General features: G+C 35.2%; 1 pseudogene; it reads left to right on the top strand.

Annotated features, from left to right (window-relative positions):
• Positions 1-6,434: 6,434 nt before the first annotated feature.
• Positions 6,435-6,563, top strand: LOC144380216 (U4 spliceosomal RNA; annotated as a pseudogene).
• The last annotated feature ends 894 nt before the right edge of the window (positions 6,564-7,457 follow it).

Here is a 7,457-nt window from a genome sequence, read left to right as displayed (position 1 = left end):
CCAAAATACATGCATGCCATAATTTCACTAGCTCTCCTCTTCTTGGAGTAAGGATAAGCAGCAGTCAACATGGTAAGAAATCCATAAATAAACACAAAGGTTTCTGGCCTTTCCCTGTGAGTGGGTAAAAAAGCACACAAGACAGGGGCGCCTAACTGGGTCAGTCGGTTAAGCATCCAACTCTTTATTTCAGCTCAGGTCACGATCTCAGGGTTGGAGATCAAACCCAGCTTAAGATTCTTTCTCTCCCTCTCCCTCTGCTCCTCCCCACCCCTTGTGTGTGCATACGCTCTCTCACTCTAAAAAAAAAAAACAAACCATGAAATAAATTTTTTTAAAAAAAGCACACAAAACAAAGCTCTGTGGTTCATTTCCTACAGATTTTTGACTTCAACTCTCTGGCAGGATTTGTCCTGCCCCCGGTTTTTAACTGCACTCGAGTGGGAACTCTATGATTGCAGCATGGCTTTCACTTCCTCTATTTTCCAGAACTCCTATTCCTCAAACACAGAAGAATAAAAAGGTACCTAACTATAGTCAGTGACCATAGAACCCATTGTTCAAATTAGCCTAGACAAAATACCTGGAAATCAATCTTCCTTTTCTTTTTATGCTAAAATTAATTTAAACTTGGTCAAGCAAAGGGTGCCTGTGTTTCCTGCCATGTCAGGAAAAACTAAAAAGCCAAATGAAAGCCCTCTTGAGAAATAACTAATCATTTTATATGTAAGAGAAGTTTAGTGCTTTGTATTTAATCTTTGGAATCTACAACATCTCACGGAAATTCTGACATTTATTTGAAGGACTAAAATCAATGGAGCATTTTGCCAGTACCATGTGTTGTGGATTCCTCATGCTAGGAATCATGAGGGAAAGTTCATGCTGTTTTTATATCCACGTTGCTAAGGTGATTTTTGTGGGATGAAAACACACTGGCAACTCAGTTTTAATTTGTTTACAAAAGAATATGAATGAGTTTCACCTCCTACAGTCAGGAGCACTTCAGCTTCTGCTTAACTCTTTGAATCCAACTGTAGGGGGCAAGGTCATTCTCTAGCAAACCATGAACGAACTAGCAAATTAAGTAAAAACTCCTTCAGTTGTTTCAGTTGTTAAAATGCAATTGCTCTCAGCAGCCACATATACAATCTGTTAAATAGTCCCAATTAACTCACTATTTAGAGCACAAAGTGAAAAACAGAATATATGTGAAACTAAGTGAAAAGGTAGATCATTCAATTCCAAAATGAAATGTACCTTGCTTCTCAGAGCAAGCATCCTGTCAGTAAATCAAAATGGATTAAACAACAGCTGTCTTGTTGGCTTGGATGTGTGTGAATGTGTAGAGTCATATATTGTTATTTGATCAAATCATAGCATTTAATACAACTGTGTCCTTTTGGACATAGGAGTGGGCATAATGGGGCAAAGAGGGTGGAGACTGTTTGGGTTTGAGTAAATAATACCAGAGAAACCAAGTAAGAGGCTAGAATACCAGCCACTGTTTTCTTGCTAAAGGACTTCGCTTTCTGGCTTTGTACGGTTCTTCTCAAGGCCTCTTCAATGACTTTGTTCACTACTGCTTCAGAAGCAAGACTCATCATGGATCACCGATTCTATATTATGGAACAGCTGTGGCAGAAATAATCTTACCACAAGGTAAAAAATAAAATTCTTACCCTGAGCTAGGAGAATATTTTTATAATACAAGAGGCAACACAGTGATGTGGTTATGAGCATGGAGTCGGTGCTCAACTCTCTAGGTCTACTGCTCTCTACTTCATCATCCAGGGGCAGAGGACCTCACCTCGAGGTCCTGTTTCATCTTCTCTAAAACAGGAGTTATAAAAGCAACTACATTATATATAAATGAACAGATTTAATCTGTGAATGTTAAATGCAAAGTAAACATCATGTCAGTATGTTATTATTTTTACTATAGATGTAATATTTTGAATTCTTCAATTAGCATATAAGTTACCATACACTTTAAATTCCAGAGCCAGAAAGTCTTTTTTTTTTATTCTTAATATGAGAAAAGGGCATTTTGTATGGTTTTCTCACTAATTTTACGAAGACCTTTTGTTCTCCAACTCTTTAACTTAAAAGAACCCCATGTTTTCACTATATATTGACTCTTCAAATTATTTGATTTGCAGGAAGCTGGGCTGTATTTCCCACAGTAAATTACAAACCTAGGAAAATCCTAATATAGTATGGCCACTTTTTCTGCTCTTGCATTTAAGCTATTTTAATTGAAGAATATGGATTTATAGACTCTTAGAATTAAAAGCAATCCTACAAGGCAAAACACCTGATACAGGTGCCCTCACTCACTCATATATACATATATTCTGCTCATTTGTTAGCACTCCTTAAGGGCAAGGACTGTGTCTTATTTTAATTCTGTAGATCTTGCCATTGATATAGTACCTGCACTGGGGCAATGCTTATTCAGGATGGAATACATTTATTCCTCCATTAAGTATATACTGAGTAATAAATGCCAACACTTGGATAAGCTATGGAGTTATAAAGACAAATAGAACAGTCTCTGCTTTTAAAGAAATCACCATACCAAAGTGTTATAAAAAAACAACTAAATATTATACAGTAAGTGCTAGATGAGATTGATGGGCAGAGTGTGACAGGTTATACATGAACTGCAGGGAAGGGGGAATGACACCTTTGGTCTTACACTTGCTCTCCAACAGCCTTGGACACAGGAGTGGACATAATGGGGCAGAGAGGGTGTATCCTACAATGGCCAGCTCTTTGGATAGCAGTGGGTAATTCAGAAGCGTGGTTGGGCATGTAATAAGAGGACTATGAGGACTTTTGGTAAGTCCCTATCTTTTGGGGTTTTGAAATCTCCATCTAATGTTGATAACAAGAGTCAGGGAATGGGCTGGACCAGAAAGAAGAGGCTTCCTCATGTTTGGCAGGCTTGAAAGCCTGAGACAGTGGGCCTCTCAGAGAATTATCCCTCGGCGTTAGCCACACCCCTCCCAAGTGGTTCTCCAGGGGCTGCATAGTACCAGGAAGCTCACTCCTGGGCAAGGCAGCCCTGTGTACTGTCAAAAGATTCTTTATGTTAAGCCTTTATCTACCTCCCTGTTATTACCAATCATCCGTGCTGATTCTACCATCTGGAACAAGATATAAAATTAAGCCCTCTACCATGTAACATGCATTCAAACAAAAGAAGACCCCCTCAATTATTATGATATCCTACTTCTTTTATGTTAAGTATGTCATAAAAGTTCTTTCAACTTATATAATTCCACAGACTTTATCACTCATTTTTCTCTCTCTGAAGTACTCTATTAGTCAGTGATCCTCTTAAAATACAGAACCTGGGACCGGACACTCCGTAAGGCTCCACATTGTACTGAAATAGCTTCAGAGGAGACCAAGTTTGTATCTTATAGAACAGAACACAGTTTGCAGAAAGAACATGGAAGCACTTTGCAAACTGTAAAGCCCATTTACAAAAACACAGTATAATACTCTGTAGATTTGCTTTTGTGTTCTTTAAATTGCATACATCAAAGGACTTAAATGACTTTGTTCAGAGCGAGTGGCTCAGCAATACCTATAATAAGAAAAGGCAACCTTAGTTATTTCTTAATTAAGACTCTTGTAGCATAAGGAGGTGTTGGGAAATTAATTTGACAGCCTAAATTAACGTGCATTACTTTAACAATTATCTCTGATTTATTTTGGAGAAGCTAAGCAAGTATTGATTCATTTCTCCAGCCTTCTATGAGTAATCACATTCAAAGCAAACAACATCAATTATTAAGAATCTGCTTTTGCATGGTAACTAACTTTATACTGAAAGAGTGAATGTCAAAATGCATCAGAAGAGACTGTCTGAATAGATTTTTTTGATAACTTTAAGAAAACCTCACAAAAAGCTAACTTATTTGCAAAACATGTCTTAATTTCTTTCTATATTTTCAGAGAATCACATTTTGGTGCTAGAAAGAAACTCAAGGATCATCCAGCCCAATTCAAACAGAAATACATGGAGTTGAGAAAGATTTATTATGAAAGCTGAATATTTAGTAACCTAATTTTTATATCACTAGCAAAAAAAATTTAGCTGGAGCAATTAATACTTAGATATTAATACTTAATATATAATACTTAATAATTAATACTTAGCCATCATACAATATAAATGTGACTCAAATGTGGTTAAGGACCAATCCTAGCTGAGCCTAACTTAGAAGAGGGTGAGGAGACACAGTAGTAGGTAATGCTCCATTTCTTCTATCTAGGTAAAGTTCTGATATTTGAAGTTCAGAGTCAATTCTACTGGTCATTAAAAACATGTCAAAATGATTTGTTGATGTAAAATACGGTGGTAGTGTTTGATGATTAAGTGTGGGTTTTTAAATTTTTGTTTGTACTAACTTTATGTATCCTCTAATATTTTTTTGCACTACATATATCTTATTTGTCATTTGAAGAGTCATATGCATTCATATTTTAGAGAAATATATTTTCTGTTTCTGATTATCTGATATAAACAGAAAACGAGGAGGTGACAAATGACTTCCTATTGCAAGTCTAAGTAGATTACACTTTATCTAAGGATTCTTTTTATTTTGGTATTTAACCCTCTTTTCCGAATCTCTGGCCTGGTGGGAGCTGGACTAGGGGTACCCAAGCACCAGGGCCTATGAGAGCCTTCACTCCTGCTCTTCCCACCCAGATTCAAGTCCTTCCCAGCCCCTTCTCTCATCTCCGTTTACAAATCAGAGGCCGAGAAGGGGCAGCAGGCTGCCTGCAGGGCTGCTGGCTCTGTGCAGCTTTCTTTTCCCTGCCCTAGGAGTAACCTACAGATGACTATATATAGAAACACTGGCAATAGTGTTGTGGTAGATTTTTGGCTGGTTTAATAATTGTTTCTCTCTTCCATCTATATATTCTAATTTTTCCATATGGTAATATTATTTCATCTAAAAGCCAGTGAAAATTCTGTACGATATGGTTGTGAGCAGCAGTGCTAGATACTGCTTAAAAATGGCTTTTTAAAATAGCTCAATTTTTATTATCTGCAATGCAGGAAGGCTGCAGAATTTTAGAAGAGGTTGGGATTAGTGATTTGCTTGTGATTACATAGCAAGGAAATGGAGAGATTCTAAAAGAATTTTCATTAAATAAATACCTTTTCCTGACATGTTTATTTTTTTCTGTTCTTTTGTATTCAGTCTTAAAAGCTGACACAATTCAGTAAGAAAGAGAAAAAGAAACCCTGGAACCACTTAGCATTTAAGAATAAAATGTATTATACGATGGATTTTTTTCCCCTCAAAAACTAACATTTGCTCATTTTTCTCTACTTTAATAAACATCCAAGGCTAAATTGCTTCATAAGACCTGAATGTGGAACAGTAAGATTTGAGGGATTAAAAACTTACTTTGCAAGTATATAACATAAACAGGAACAAAGCTGATATTGGCAAATGCTCAAGGTAGGGAAACGCAGGGGAATGACAATGATTTTTGGAAGAAATTAAGTCGGTTGTAGAACATTCCTATTCTGGTTTTGTAAGCCCATCTAAAAAATTTTTAAATAGATGGATTGAGCCTATTTACATTGATCAATATAATGGATAAGTTTGGTCTTTTATAACCCAGAATTATATTTACTAGGTGTCTTTCATTAAGTAGTCTATTTTCTTTGCTTTTTAAACTTTTTCTTTTATTGTGTAATAGTTTTTAAGATGTATATTTTTTTAATTACCTTCTTTTAATACTTTTATTTAATGTCTGTAGTCCCCTTCCTCCTTAGTTACATGTCAACTATTTTGTCAACTTCAAATAATTTCCTTTGACTTCTACCTCTTACCCTTGCATCCATTGAGTGTATTCTCTCTTCTCATTTTTTTTGATGTGTTACTTTGATGGAACAAGGAATATTTACATACTAATTTTTCTCTCTCATTCTCACCTATGTTATAGTCTTAGATCTACAATTAAGTATATTTAATCCTCATAACCAGTTCTTTTACTGGTTTCCTTAATCATCTCTTAGTTAAATGAAGTTCATCCTTTAGTAGATTCCTCAGGAAAGACTCATAGGTGGTAGCCTTAATATTTGAAGAACAGCTAGGCTGGACATAAAATCCTTTATTTACCCCTTCTTTCTTTAAGTTTATAGAGAAGTTTGCTGCACTCCTTCTTGCTTTGATTGTTGCTGACAAGAAGTCTGATGCCAATCCTATTTTTTTTCCTTTGTAAGTGACTTTGATTTTGCCTGGAAACCCAGAGGGATCTTTTATTTCTAAAGTTCAATGATTTTTCTAGGAGATGTCTCACAGTTTACTATTTTGCATTTATTTTTTGAGATAAAAGATGAATATTACATTCAATATACCAATCCAAGTCTTCCTTTATTTCAGGGAACTTTTCTTGAATCAAAATATGTGCAGTGGCAGTATCGTAGCCAATGAGGTTTATCCGAGGTGCAATTATTGCTACTTGAAAACTTTTCCCAATTAATACTATGAATCAATTAAATATTACTTCCCTTTCATTGAGAACTAGGGTGCTGGAAAAAGGGTTATGAAAGACTTTTTTTTTTTTTTTTTTTTTTTTTACTCTGTGTGTTCTGTGCTACATGTTACCTAGGCAAAAATAAATAAAATAGTTTAAAAAACCAGAATATTCATTTAATATATTGAATATGCTATTCATTTTTCATCACTCATTATCAGAAGTAGGATGAAATACTAAAGGTACCTGGCTATTGAGCAGATGCTGTACAAAACAATTTAATGAAAGTAGATATTGTGTCTTTTATTAGGTCACTTTTAAAGCCACTACTCAGTGTTATATTTTTGAATATTCACAAAAGAAATTAGTTGATTAGCTTAGAAGCAAGAAAAAGTGTTTCTTCTGGAAATCTGATTTGGATTTTCAACTTGTATATACTTAAGTATGTCATCATTATGTTTTATTCCTCTCTTTGGCAATTAAAATTGTAATATAAGTTACAATTAAAAATTTTTAATTAATCAAAAAATAGAATTATGATATGATCCAGTAATTTCCTCTACTGGGTACTTACCCAAAGAATATGAAAACACGAATTCAAAGGGGTATATGCACCGTTATGTTTATTGCAGCATTATTTACATAGCCAAGGTATGGAAGCAGCCCAAAGGTCTGTCCATAGATGAATATGTGGTGTATATATACATGTATAAAATGGATTATTCAGCCATAAAAAAGAATGAAATCTTTCCCTTTGCAAGAACATGGATGTACCCAGAGGGTATAATGCTAAGTGAATTAAGTCAGTCAGAGAAAGACAAATACCATATGATTTCACTCATATGTGGAATTTGAGAAACAAACAAACAAAAGGAACAGACAAAAAAACAGAATCTTAAATACGGAGAACAAACTACAGGTTGCCAAAGGGGAGGTGCATGGAGGGA

The sequence above is a fragment of the Halichoerus grypus genome, chromosome 1 (assembly GCF_964656455.1).
Source record: "Halichoerus grypus chromosome 1, mHalGry1.hap1.1, whole genome shotgun sequence".
Classification (NCBI taxonomy): Eukaryota; Metazoa; Chordata; class Mammalia; order Carnivora; family Phocidae; genus Halichoerus; species Halichoerus grypus.
The sequence above is the reverse complement of the archived record's forward strand: the minus strand, read 5'-3'. Positions and strand labels throughout refer to the sequence as shown.